General features: G+C 41.3%; 1 pseudogene across 1 annotated transcript in view; it reads right to left on the bottom strand.

Moving 5' to 3' along the window:
- Window positions 1–7: 7 nt before the first annotated feature.
- Window positions 8–15,507, bottom strand: part of LOC147911268 (peroxynitrite isomerase THAP4-like) — a 61,041-nt pseudogene continuing 45,541 nt past the window's right edge. The window contains exon 6 of the transcript XR_015551280.1: window positions 8–273. The product of XR_015551280.1 is annotated as a peroxynitrite isomerase THAP4-like (transcript). The remainder of the gene's footprint in view (window positions 274–15,507) is intronic.

Below are 15,507 nucleotides of genomic sequence, written 5' to 3'. Positions count from 1 at the left end.
ACTGACCATTGTTGGTCACACACCCACTGCACCTGCCTCCAATCCTTCCCCTTCAACACCGTAATCTCACACACAGTTCCTCCCGACACTATCATGGCATCTCCCACCACACGTCCCCTATATCTTCCATACAGCCATCAAGATGCTTCACAAACACCATCACCATTTATGTCCAGTGGGCTGAGAGGGCTGCCCATGCACTGGGAATCAGGAGTCACAGGGTCTGTCACTTGGCCTCCAATCACATGCTGTACTCCAGATGAAGGGCTTACCCTGCGGAGACAGTCACTAGTAGCCAACTCCATCGAACAACAACATCTTTGCCCCAGGCTTCCTTCAAAATTATCCCCCCACTTTCTGCCCCAACTGCTCCTTTAGGGGTCATTTTGGGGCAGCCTTTGAGGCCACCTTGGTGATTTTGTGCCCAGGCCCAGACAGCTCTTGGCCCACAAACACTTTAACCATAACCTCTGAAATCATATAGCACAGGTAACCAGTGAATGGGTGCAAATTACTGGTTTTACCTCAAGACACCTAAGGAATATTTCACACCAGGAGCATCCACTTTTGGGTTACACTGTGGGCTGATATCACAAGGCTCTCATCCAGTGAGCTTCTCTCTTCCCCAACCCCGTGAACAGCTTTCTCCAGGCTATATTGTGCAATGCATTATTGTCTCTCAGCCTGCTTCTCTCAGGTCGCAGGTCCCTTGAGTTTCCTGCCCTGACTAGCTACCACCAACCCATAGAAACAATGTCAGTCCTATAGCACTGGGTGTTCAGTTCTACTAGGATTGACTGACTGGACTGGGCACAGGTGTGGTGGCCCTACCCACACAAAATCAGGAAACTGAGGCAACTAAGAGGTATCAACAACCTTAACACAACATGGACAACAACTCCATAAGAACATATCCTAGCCCTTGAACAACAGTCTCATGAGTCTCTCGCCTAAATGGTTTTAGAAAATGGCCTGGCCCTAGACTGTCTATACCGGCCAAGGAAGGAGGGGTTGGTGCCTTTCCTAGAACCACTTGCTGAGTGTACATCAACAGAGAAGTTCAAACCTACCTCCACCAAATGGCCCAAGAGGTTAAAATATTGCATAATATTACCCAGATCTTTGAATAGATACCAAAGGCCCCCGAGATCACTGACCTATTTTCATGGCTGGTCTCTCCAAGTTGTGGACAATGGAAATGGACTGGATTTTAGATTGTTGCTTGTATAATCATAGGATTTGTTACTATAGCCCTCGTCGGATGTTTACTCTCTTGGCTACAACCTGCCATACTCCTAATAACTCCATTAATTACACTTATTAAATATACTAACCAACTTAAAATTAACCAATACCCTGATTAACTTAAAAAATTCAAAATTTTTATGTGGAAAATCTGCTTAACGTAGAATACACCGTTTTAAGCATTTCAAAGTATACATTTGTGTGGCTTTTAGCACAATGATTATGTCGTGTGGCTATCACCACTATCTAATTCCAGAACATTTTCAACACCCCCAAACAAACCCATACTCATTCACAATCTATTTTCTGCTAACCCAAGCCCATGGAAACAACTCATCTGTTTTCTCCCCCTATGGATTTCCCTATTCTGGACATTTCGTTCAAATGGCATCATGTTATCTATTGCCTTTGTGGATGGCTTCAGTGAGCACACATGTTTCAAGGTTCACCCATGGCCTAGTATGTAGCAGTACTTAATTCCTTTTTATGGCTTATAATATCCTATATTATGAATAGGCCACATTTGGTTTATACAGTCATAACTGGATAGTAATTTGGGTTTGTTCCACTTTTGGACCATTGTGAACACTGTTACTTTGAATGTCTATGGGCAAGTTTGCTCTTTTGGACATATCTACCATGGGCCTCTCCAGGTCAATGGTAATTCTAGGTTTAAGATTTTAGAAAATGCCAAGCTGTTTTCTGCAGTGGCTGCATCATTTTACTTTCCCACCAGTAATGTATGTGGGTTTCCCTTTCTACACATCTTTACCAACACTTGTTATTTTCCATTATGTTGAATATAGCCTTCATTTTGAGCATGAAATAGTATCACATTGTGCTTTGAATTTGCATTTTCCTAATAATTAATGATACTGAGCAACTATCTTGTGCTTATTGGCCATCTATGTATTTCCTAGAGACATGGCTATTCCAGTTGGTTACCCCATTTCATTGACTTGTCTTTTATAATTGAGTTCTAAGAGATCTTTATATATTCTCAAAATAAGAGCCTTCTCACTTATATAAGTTGCAAATAGTGAGACATCAAAGACCCACTTTTAACAATGAATATCCAGACAGAAAACAGGAAATAGCAGACATGAAAACATTAAATACTAAATGGAGCTATCAGACACACACAGAACATTTTACTGGACAGCAACACAATGCACACTCTTCTCATGGGCACACAGACTATTTTCCAGAACAGATCACGTGTTAGGTCACAAAACAAGTCTTAACAAGATTAAGAAGACTGAAATAATACCAGGTAACTTTTCTAAACACAGTGGCATGAAACCAGAAGTCAATAACAGAAGGAAAACTGGAACATTCATAATACGTGGAAGCTCAACAAAAACTCTTCAACTTAAAAGTAGATCGGGGGCTGACAGGTGCTGTAGTGGTTAAGTGCGTGTGCTTCGCTGCTGGTGGCCCGGGTTCGGATCCTGGTCATGCACCGATGCATGCTTGTCAGGCCATGTTGTAGTGGCATCTCACATAAAGTGGAGGAAGATGGGCAAGGATGATAGCTCTGGGCCGGTCTTCCTCAGCAAAAAGAGGAGGATTGCCATGGATGTTAGCTGAGGGCTGATCTTCCTCACACAAAAAAAAGGTAGATCAAAGAAGAAATCAAAAGGGAAATTAGAAAATAGCTCAAAACATACAAAAAGAAACAATAGGGGCCGGTCCGGTGGCGCAAGTGGTTAAGTGTGTGTGCTCCACTGTGGCGGCCCGTGGTTCGCCGGCTCAGATCCCGGGTGTGCACCGACGCACCGCTTGGCAAGCTATGCTGTGGCGGCGTCCCATATAAAGTGGAGGAAGATGGGCACGGATGTTAGCCCAGGGCCAGTCTTCCTCAGCAAAAAAAAATAAAATAAAATAAAAGAGGATTGGCAGATGTGAGCACAGGGCCAATCTTCCTCAGCAAAAAAAAGAAAGAAAGAAAGAAAGAAACAATAAACACACCAAAACTTCTAGGATGCAGAGAAAGTAGTAGTAAGAGGACAGTTTATAGTGATAAATTTGTACATTATAAGAGAAGAAAGATGTCAAAGAAACAACCTGACTTACAACACACAGCATTAAAAAAAAAAAAAATGAAACCCAAAGTTAGCAGAAGGACGGAAGTCACCAAGAGGCGAGTGGAAAAAAATTGAAAGACAGTATGGAAGATCAATAAAAGTAAAAGCAGAGTTTTGGAAAAAATAAAATTGAGAAACCCTTAGATAAAATATCTAGGAAAACAAAGATAGATGACTCAAACTAAATCAGAAATGAAAAAGGAGGCATTACAACTGATGCTTCAGAAAGAAAAAGATCAGAAGAGACTATTCTGAACTAGTGTACACTCATAAATTGGGTAACCTAGACAAAATAGATAAATTCCTAGAAACAACCTATGAAAGCTGAATCATGAAGAAATAGAAATCTTGAACAGATCAGTAACAAATAAGCAGACTCAATCAGTAATCAAATACCTCCCAACGAGAAGGGACTTCTCCACTCTGCCTGACCTTAGCCAGCCTGCCCCAATGCCAGGCTGACTCCCGTGGACCTAGCTGGCTCCCTGTAAGTTTCTGCAAATCCAGGCCCCTGGCTCACCCTGGAGCATGCCAGCTCTGGTGGCCTCAAGCAGCATCCTTGACACCAGGCTCCCACCAGGCTCCTGGGAACCCAGAGCCCCATCTCAGCCTAGGGGCTGCCATCTTCAACAGCCCAAGGTGGCTCTTGTGACCACAAGTGGTGTCCTTGGCACCAGGCTCCTGGTGGGCTCTGGTGAATCCAGACCCTGGCTCACCCAAGTTCCTGTGTACTCCAGGCAGCCACAGGCAACACTCAGCCACAGACAGCTTTTGTACCAGGGCACCCAGTAGGCTCCCACACCCCCAAGACCCCAAGTCACTCCAGCACTTGCTGGCTCCAGCAACCCCAGGTAGATCCCATGGCACCAGCCTCCCCAAGAGCTGCTGGGGAACTCAGGCCCATGGCTCACCACACCACCTGCCAGTTCCAGGAGCCATAGACAGCTCTCATGGAACCAGGCCCCGGGCAGGCTCCCACAAAACCAGGCCCCCAGTTTACCCAGGTGCTTGCTGACTCAGGCGGCCCCAGGCAGCTCCCATGGCACCAGGCACCGGCAGGATCCCATGAACCCAGGCTTCCATCTTGACCCAGTGCCTGCTGGCTTCTGCAGCCTCAGGCAGCTCTTGTGGCCCCAGGATCCCAGCAGGCTCCCAGGAATCCAGACTTCTGGCCTACCACAGCACAAGCTGTCTCTCGTGGTGCCAGGCTCCTGGCAGTCTCCCGTGAACCAACGCTCTCAGCTCATCCCAGCACTGGAGAACTCTCATGGCCCTGGATGACTCCTGTGGCTGCAGGCTCTCAATGAGGACCTGCCAAACCAGGCTCCAGTGGGGCTACTCATGAACTCAGGGTCCCAGATGTGCCCAGGGCCAGACACAATACCATAGACCCAAGCTTTCCACTCACCCCAGTACCAGGCTGCCCAAGGACTCCAGCAGCAAGCCTGCCCCTGGACACTACCAGATGGCCTACCCAGGAGCCGTAGATGGGATGACTGTGAAGGCTTTGGTTTGCTAAAGCCAGTCTGTAAAGGGTGGAAGAGGTGCCTACTTCCTCAAATTTGCAGACACCAATGGAGGCCACAAGGATCATGAATAATCAAAAACCCATCACACCCCCAAAGAAAAAGAATACAACTCCAATGACTGACCAAGCAATGGAGATATAGGATCTATGTGACAAAGACTTCAGAACAACCCTCTTCGAGAAATTCATAAAACTCTAAGGAAACATAGACAGACTACTAAATGAAATAAGGAAACAGTGCATGAACAAATGAGAAGTTCACTATAGAAACAGAAATCATTAAGGAAAAACAAACAGAAATCCTAGAGTTGAAGAACACAATGTCTGAACTGAAGAATTCAATAGAGAGCTTCTAAATCAGATTCAACTATAACAAGAAATAATTAGTGAACTAGGAGATGTGTCATTTGTAATCCTCCAGTCAAAGAAGCAAAAAGAAAAATGGGAATGGATAGGAATGGGGAAAGGCAGTGTGAATTATGGGATACCATGAAAAGAAATAGATAAGCATTATTAAAGTACCAGAGGAGAAGACAGGGATAAAGGAAAAGAGTGTTTACTTAAAAAAAATAGCAGCTGACACCTTCCCAAATCTGGAGAGAGATTTACACATCCAAGGTCCTGAAGCCAATCTGTCAACCTAAAATTTCAAACTAAAACTTTCTTCTCCAAGACACATTATAACAAAACTATCTGAACTCAAAAAAAGGATCAAACACCATGATCAAGTTCAACATGATGCAAATCAATGAATGTGATACACCACATTAATAGAATGAAAGATAAAAATCACAAAATAATCTCAATCGATGCAGAAAAAGCAGTTTGACAAAATTCAACAGCCATTCATGATAAAAATTCTAAATAAAGGGTTACAGAAAGAACATACCTGAACATAATAAAAGGTTTACATGACAAAACCCACAGCTAACATCGTATTGAACAGTGAAAGGTTGAAAGCTTTCTTGCGAAGACAAAGAACAAGACAAGGGTGCCCAGTCTCAACACCACTCTTCAACATTCTGCTGTAAGTCTCAACCAGAGACATTTGGCAATGAAAAGAAATAAAATACATCTAAATTGGAAATGAAGAATCAAAGTGGTCTCTGTTTGCAGATGATATGATTTTATATAGAGAAATACGTAAGGACTCCCCCCTAAACTTTTAGGACTAATAAACGAATTCACTCAAGCTGCAGGAGACAAAATCAACATGTAGAAATCTGTTGCCTTTCTGTACACTCACAATGAACTATCTAAAAAAGATATAAAGAAAAAAATCCTATTTACAATAGCATCAAAAACAGTAAAATACTCATAAATAAATTTAACCAAGAAGGTGAAAGATCTAGACACTGACAACTATAAGACATTGATGAAAGAAATCAAAGACACAGAGAAATGAAAAGATATCTTATGTTCATGGATCAGAAGAATTAATATTGTTAAAATGTCCATGCTACCCAATGCCATCTCAAGATTCAATGAAATTCCTATTAAAATTCCCATCACATTTTTCACAGAAATAGGACAAGCAATCCTAATATTCATATGGATCCACAAAAGACCTCCAATAACCAAAACAACCCTGAGAAAGAAAAAGCTGAAGGCATCACATTCCTGATTTCAAATTTTATTACAAATCTATAGTAATAAAAACGGTAATGATACAGGTGTAAAAAGAGACACATAGACCAATAGAACAGAATCAAAGGCCCAGAAATAAAACCACACACATACACTTTGCTAAAAGTTGATGAGTCAGCTAAGAAGACTCCATGGGGAACAGATAGTTTCTACAATTAATGGTGTTGGGAAAACTGGATAACCACATGCAGAAAACTGAAATTGGACCCCTATTTTACAACACTCTAAAAGTAATCCCAAATTGAATTAAAGACTTAAATGCAAGACACCAAATATAAAACAACTAGAAGAAAATATAGAGAAAACAGGCCCAAGAAACTCATCTTGACAATGATTTTTTTGGATATAACATCAAAAGTGCAAACAACAAATGTAAAACTTAACAAGTGGGATAACATCAATCTAAAAATCTTCTGCACAGCAAATAAAATAATTGGCAAATTAAGGGGTTAATATCCACAGTGTATAAGAAACTCTTACAACTCAACAGCAAAGAAAACAACAAAACAATATGAAAATGGTCAAAGGACCTGAATAGATACTTTTCCAAAGAAGACATAAAAATGGTTAACAGGTACATGAGAAGATGCTCGTAATCACTCATCATCAGGGAAATAAAATCAAAACTACAATGAGATATCACCTCACATCTGCTAGAATGGTTATTTTCAAAGAGACAACAGACAACAAGTGTTGACGAGGCTGTGTAGAAAAGAGAACACTGTGCACTGTTGGTATGAATGTAAATTCCTACAGTCACTATGGAAAAAATTTGGAATTTTCTCAAAAAAATAAAAATAGAAATACTATATAAATGAGCAATTCCCCTTCTGGTTGTATATGCAAAGGAAATGAAGTCACTATTCTGAAGAGATATCTGCACCCCTATGTTCATTTCAGCATTAATCACAAACTGAGGACGTGGACACAATCCATGTGTCCATCAATGGATAAATAGATAAAGAAAATGTCAGACATATGTATATATACATGAAATATATAATAGAATATTATTTAGCCATGCAAGAGAATGAAATCCTGCATTTTGTAACAACACAGATGGAACTTGAGGCATTACGCTAAGTGATATAAGTCAGACAGACAAAGACAAATACTATATATTCTCACCCATATGTGAAATCTAAAAAAGCACAACTCAAAGGAATAGAGGCTAGAATGGTGTTTGCCAGGACCTTGGGCGTGGGGAAAACGGGGAGAGGTAAGTCAAAGTGCACAAATTTCTAGCTGTAAAATGAATAAGTTTTGGGGATCTAATGTACAACATGGTGACCATAATTAACAATAATATATTATAGACTTGAAAGTTGTTAAGAGAGTAGATCTTACAAGTGATCGCTAGAAAAAACAAGTTAATTATGTGAGGGAATGGAGGTGCTAACTCACTGTATTGTGGTAATTCTTTCACAAATCATCATCTTGAACACCTAAAACTTACATGTGTTATATGTCACTAATATTTCAAGAAATATAAAAAAAAATCTCTCAACAAATTAAAACCCAGGACCATATGACTGCAGTGGTGAATTCTACCATACATATAAAGAAGTTTTAAAAACAAGCCTTCTTACACTCTGTCAAATATTGAAAAAGAGAGAATACTTCCAAACTCATTTTACGATGCCAGAATTACCCTGATACCAACACTAGACAAGGACACTAAAAGAAAATAAAATTACAGACCATTACCCCTGATGAACATAGATACAAAAATCCTCAACAAAATACTAACAAATTGAATTCAACAGCGTATTAAAAGAATTATACACTACCACCAAGTGAAATTTATTCCTGATATACAAGGGTAGATTAACACACAAAAATCGATCAATGTAATATGCAACATCAAGAAAATGAAGGGGAAAAAACATGACCATCGCGATTGATGGACAAAAACCAGTTGACAAAATTTAACACCCTTTCATGATAAAACACTCGAGAAACAAGGAATAGGAGAAAAAACACACAGCAAACACAAAACTCAGTGATGGAAGACTGAAAGCTTTTCCTGAAAGCTCTAAGATCAGGAACAAGGCAAGGATGCCCACTTTCACCACTTCTATTCAACACAGTACTGAAGTTCAAGCCAGAACCATGAGGCAATAAAAATAAATAAATAAAAGGCATCCAAATTGGAAAGAAAGAAGTAAAACGGTCTCTGTTTGACGATGATATCATCTCATATGTAGAAAATCAGAAAGACTCCACAAAAAGCCGTTTGATCTAACAGAGAATTCAGGAAAGTATCAGGATACAAAGTCAATACACAAAAATCAGTTGCATTTCTATACATGAACCAGGAGCTCTCTGAAAAGGAAATTACAAAAACAATTCATTTATATCAGAAAGAATAACATGCTTAGGAATTAACTTAACCAAGGAGGTGAAAGGCTTGCACCATAAAAACTATGAAACATCTCAGAAAGAAATTAAAGAAGACATACATAAATGGACAGATATCCCATATTCATGGATTGGAAGGTTTAGTATTGTTAAAGTGTCAATATTACCCAAAGCAGTCTACAGATTCAATGTAATTCCTATCCAAATCCTAATGATGTTTTTTGCAGAAATAGAAAAACCCGTCCTAAAATTCACATGGAATCTCAAGAGACTCAGAATAACCTAAACAATCCTGAAAAAGAAGAACAAAACTGGAGGACTCACACTTCCTGATTTCAAAACTTACTACAAAGCCACAGTAATCAACAGTATGGTATTGGCATAAAGGCAGACATAGAGACCAATGGCATAGAATAGCTAGCCCAGAAACAAACCCTCAGATATATGGTCAAGTGATTTTTGACAAGGGTGCCAAGATAGTGCAATGGAGAAAGGTTTCTTGTCAACAAATAGTACTGGGAAAACTGGATATCTGCATGCAAAAGAATGAACTTGGACCCTCATCCAACACCATATACAAAAATTAACTCAAGGATATAAATGTAAGACCTAAAATAAGAAAACTCTTAGAAGAAAACAGGACAAAATCTTTATGACACCGGACTTCCAAATGATTTCTTGGATATGACACCAAAGGCACAGGTAACGAAAGAAAAACAACGGACAAATTGGACTCCACGAAAATTTTATAAGTTGGTACATCAAGAGGCACTGTGCATAGAGTAAAAAGGCAACCCACACAGTGGGAGAAAAAATTTGCAAATCATATTTCTGACAAGAGACTGGTATCCGGAATATACAGAGATGTCTTAAAACTAAACAACTAAAAAACAAGCCAATTCAAATATGGGCAAAGGACTTGAAGAGACAGTTCTCCAAAGACTTATGAATGGCATATAAGCACATGAAAAGACGCTCAACACCACTAATCATTAGGGAAATGCAAATCAAAACCACAATGAGACACCACCTCACACCCACTAAGATGAGTGCTACAGGAAAGACAGAAAACAACATGTGTTGGACAGGATGAGGTGAAATGGGAATCCGTGTACACTGTTGATAGGAATGTAAAATGGTGCAGCCGCTATGGAAAACAGTATGAATGTTCCTCAAAAAATTGAACATAGAATTATCACATGATCCAGCAATTCCACTTGTGGATATACACCCAAAAGATCTGAAAGCAGAGCCTTGAAGAGATATTTGTACACCCATGTTTATAGCAGTATTATTCACAATAGCTAAAACGTGGAAACAACCCCAGTGTCCACTGACACATGAATGGATACACAAAATGTAGTATATCCATACAACAGAATATTATTCAGCATTACAAAGGAAGCAAATTCTGCAATATGCTACATGTGTATTAACCTTGGGGACATTATGCTAACAGAAATAAGCCAGTCACAAAGAGAAAAATACTGTATGATTCCACTAACATGAGGAACTGAGATTAGTCAAAATCACAGAGATGGAAAGTGGAATGGTGGCTGCCAAGGGCTGGGGGGAGGGGAGAAGGGAGACTTACTCTTTAATAGGTATAGAGTTTCAGAATCATAAGAGTTATGGGGATGAATGGTGGCGATGACTGTGCAACAGCGTAAATGTATTTAACGCCACTGAAGTATACACTTAAAAATGGTTAAGATGTCACGCTTTTTGTTATGTATATTTTAACTCAATATACAAAAAGAAAAAAAAAGAAATTAGCTATCAACGCACAAAAAGACATAGTGGACTTTTAAATACATATTGCTAAGTGAAAGAACCCAACTGGAGAAGGTTATATACTCTGTTCCATAGTTTTCATATATTCCAATCACACGATATTCTAGACAAGGCAAAACCATAGAAACAGTATAAAGATCAGTGTTGCCAGGAGTTGGAAGGCAAGGGATGAAGAGGCAGAGCACAGGGAATTTAGGGCAATCCAATTCTTCTGTAGGCTCTGTCATGGTGGATACATGAGATTATTTGGATTTGTCAAAATCCAAGTACGTGACAGTGAGACAGTGAACCCTAATGTAAACCACTGACTTGGTTACGAACACTGTAGCAGCATCAGCTCCTCACTTGTAAGGAATGAATCGCACTAACACAGGTGGTCATGCAAGATGTTAACAGTAGGGGAAACTGTGGGGGAGGAGGGAGAAACGCTCTGCACTGTCTGCTGAATTTCTCTGTCCATCTAAAACTTTCCTAAAAACAATCTATTAATTAAAAATTAATCAATGGAAGGTAGGGAGTGGGTAGAAATATGGAGGAAACAAGAATATCAGAATATTAATAAGTGTCGAAGCTGGGTAATAGGGACATGGCGGGCTATCACACTTTTCTGTTTAATTTGTGTATGTTAAAGGTTTTCCACAATAAAACATTTTTAAAGCTCCAGGTTAAATCTAGATTATATGTACAAAGAATCAAAGAATGTGAAGAAAACACATTTTTGAAGCAAGTACTCAAGGGGTACACTGAGGGAACGTGCAATCACACTGGATAGAGAGTGAACGTCCTGGTTCCACCAGGAAGGTTCAGAGCTCAGTGAGCAAGGCAGGCGACAGCACAGTCAGGGAAGTGACAGATAATGAACACGGAAAAATGTTCGCCCTCACTGTTCACAGAAATGCCAACGATGGGCCCTGACAGAACTGCCAGAGGATTTACAACGTTGTGACACTCACAGTTAGAGCGGGCTCAGGGACAGTGTACCACGTCCTGTGAGAAGGCCAATCATCACCGGCTTTCTGGAGGGCAAACCTCTCAAACCCTGGAACTTGCAGGCCACTGGCCCGGCTGTTCTGTTGTACAGAATCTGTCCAAAAACAAAGGTATTGGGTAAAGATGATAGACTGAATAAACACATGTAGAGCCCCTTGACATAAAGTCCCTAAAAAATGACCCAAAGATTCCTTGATTGTTGAACAAATTCATAATAGCCCTGAGAACCATCAAGAGAGCCGACATTTTGAGGAAGACATCAAAGAGAGACAGCAGCTGGTGACCGGGGACCCCAGTGGGGAGCTCCTGGTGGGCCATGGAAACCAAGCCAGAGCGCCCTCTCCCTCTCCCCCTCCTCCCCCTGCCGCTCACCTAACACCTCCTGCATCGCCCCTCCACTCCCAGCCACTGCCCACATCACACTCCAGGAACACAGGAACAGAGGCACAGGGTGCCCTTTCCACCAGCACATCTGTCCTCTTGTTCTCTGCACCTCCCCAGGCGGTGAAGCCCAGCCCTGCACCTCCTCAGGGCCCAGCATGCTCCTCCCTGACCCTCAGGCTCCTCCTCTCCATCCGGTCCTACCTGCAGCAACTGTTAGCTCATCTCCACCTTACAAACAAAACTCTCCTTTGGACGCATGCTCCTTTTTGGCTATTGTCCACTTTCCTGACTCCCCTTCATGGCTAAACCTCTTAAGTAAAGTGTCTCATCCCTACTTCCCTCCCATGGCTCCCCTTCACCCACTCTAGACCCAGCTTCATTCCCACCCTCTCAAGGAGACTGAGGTCACCAGTGATCCCCTGTGGCCAAGTCCAGCCATCTTTTCTCCATTCTGATCAGAGCTGTATCCAACCCAGCAGAGCACCCCTCCTTTCTGCAATACCCTTTTCCCCTCGTGTCTCCTGCGACTCCATGCTCCACCGTTTCAGTCTCCTTTCCTGGACCCTCTTCAGCTGCACCTCTGTAAACACTGCCTGTTCCTAGGCTGGGCCCTGGTCCCTTCTACAGCTGCAGTGTCTCCAGGAGACCTCATTCACTTCCATGGTTTTAAACATCTCTGACCTCATCCTGACTCTGCAGACACACTGATGCAACTTTAAGAGGTTAGGTGCTGGCTCCTCAGTGTTGGCACCTAAGAAGTATATCAGACTCGATTCCTTTCAAAATTTTACTGTCATATGAGTTCCAAAATAGCATCAAATATTTCCAAAAAGGAGGAAAAATTTGGCAACAATAAATAGTAGTGAACAAAGTAACCAATAAAATGTCTACTTGCATATAACCATAGTTGCTTGATGGGGAAAATAAGAACATAGAACTAAATAAGATCAGACAGTCTCGAGCTGGGGAGTGAAAGGTGATGAGTTGGGAGTGTAGAACACAGGAACTGATCAACTCTAAGCATTTACAGAAAGAGAGGCAGAAATGGTTGTTCCTAAAAGCTGAAAGACACCCACTAGAAGAATAGAAAAATCATGAGAAAGCCTAACAAATTAAAAATTAAATTAAATGGTAGACTCACATTCCAATTTATCGATAATCACAATTGTAAATGGATCAAATTGCTCTAGAAAAAGATGAAGGCTCTCAACTTGAGTTAAAATATAGTTATAAAATAAAGGGATATAATATGGTTGAAAATAAGGAGATAAATAAGACTTTAAATGGGACAAAAAGGGGTTCTCTGTGTTGATAACTGTCAGGAACACTTATACACCTAACAATATGGTCTTGAAACATAAAGCAAAACTGGACAAACAAGAAGACACAGGCACCTCAAGAATCACAGGGAAACCTACCTTACCTCTCTTAGAAATCCACATGTCAAGTGATACAGTAAGTTAGGAAACAGATCTGATGATGAACACAAAAAAGCTAGATCTAGACTCAGCCCAAGGGACAACAACATAAGCAACTAGTGGAGAGGAAACATTCTTCTCAAACCACAATGAAACAGTCACCACAATGGACTGTGTGCTAAGCCACAGTGAAATCTCTAAAGAGTCCAAAAAGCAGAAATCTATGTGACCATATTACCGGACCTTAAAGCAATAAAAGTAAAAAATAATCACAAAATATTGGCTCCCCTCCCCCAACCTATCCACTTGAAAATCTATCCAAACCCTTCTAAATCTCTCAGGTTAAAGAGGGAATCCAGACAGACAGGACAACCTCTTTAGAAATGAATAGCAATGAGAGGAGCATGAGACAAATCTATGGCGTGGGGACAAAGGAACAGAAGAAGGGACACAGCCTCCACTGCAGGTATCAGGGAATATCAACTGTACACGAAGAATCTGAGCACTTCCCTCCAGGAGCCAGAACAACACCACAATAAAACCAACATCAGCAGAATGAAGTGAGGATTCACAAGACAGGAACAACAATGTAGACCTGAGCAATGGAGTCAAGGGCTGACTGTCTGGAAAGACCTGTACCAGTGAGAAACCTTGCGCAATCTGACCAAGAGGAACAGACAAAGGCACGAAACTGTACCATCAGGTACAAGAAACTACAGAAACAGCTTTAACGTGATAGGAGAACATAGGGGATAACTCTGACCAGGACATCAGCGGTCCTCAACTGGAGCTATCCTTCCCCCGGGATGCATCTGGAAACACGCAGGATGGGTTTTGTTTCTTGCTTTGTGTCTTCTTAATGGTTGTTGCCCTGGGGGTCCGGGAGGTCCTGAACAGCCTGTCACATAGAGCCGTTTCCCTCCTGAAGTGTTACTGACATCTGGGAAGACAAGCACTGATCCAGATTAAATGAACAATGTGGTAGGGAAATGTTCTCCATGGGTGTATAACAGGCAAAAGATGGTACCCTCAATACATAAGGAATATCGAGAAACCAATGTTTACAAGGACTAAACTGTAAAAGAGCAGGAAAATCAGAAATGTAGCCAATAAACACACCAACAATATTCCAACCTATTTGTACAGGTAGAGAAATATGTATGTAAAACACAGGAAATAGTCTAGGAGATTACACACCAAATTTTACTACCAACAAGGAATAAAAGTTGGGAGGTATGTGAGAAATAGGAGTTTTTACCACTTGTTAGCTTGTATATTTCTGGAGTGTTTTAATTTTTACAAAAGAGAATGTATTCTACTCAAAAAGATGTTTCAAATTTTAAAGAAATTATTAAAATGTTCAAAATGACTTCAGTTCAAGGATATTCATTAAAACATGAAGGGAAAGAACCCCCCCATGACTTTAAGAGTCTCCTGTAACTATTCTTTCTTTTTTTTTTTAATTTTATTTATTTATATTTTTATCCCCAAAGCCCCAGTAGATAGTTGTATGTCATAGCTGCACATCCTTCTAGTTGCTGTATGTGGGACGCGGCCTCAGCATGGCCGGAGAAGCGGTGCGTCAGTGCCCGCCCAGGATCCGAACCCAGGCCGCCAGCAGCGGAGCGCGCGCACTTAACTGCTAAGCCACGGTGCCAGCCCCGCCTGTAACTATTCTAATAGTTACTATGTCGATTTTATTTCACATTTACATCCTAACTCATTGGAATTTACATTTGTTTGAGGGATGCAACAGAAGCTGATTTTCTCCTGTTCAAGTGGAAAACCAACCGTCCAGGAACCATTCATTGCGTAGGTCTGGCTTTCCCAGCAGACCTGCAATGCCTCCTTCCCCACCTGCTAAACCCTGACAACTACCGCTGCCTCTCGAGCGCCCTAGAGCGAGCGGAGTGAGCTCTGCAACCTGGGCTCCCTGTCTGCGAGGGGCGGCTACCAGCAGAGCCTTCTCCCAAGACAGCAGCAGGCATGCTGCACACAGAAGTGCTCAGGGGCCGTCTGCTGTGGAGCAGGAAACCCCTCATGATGAGCAGGC

This window comes from Ceratotherium simum, unplaced genomic scaffold (genome assembly GCF_057802395.1).
Source record: "Ceratotherium simum simum isolate JZ-2026a unplaced genomic scaffold, ASM5780239v1 HiC_scaffold_44, whole genome shotgun sequence".
Classification (NCBI taxonomy): domain Eukaryota; kingdom Metazoa; phylum Chordata; class Mammalia; order Perissodactyla; family Rhinocerotidae; genus Ceratotherium; species Ceratotherium simum.
The sequence above is the reverse complement of the archived record's forward strand: the minus strand, read 5'-3'. Positions and strand labels throughout refer to the sequence as shown.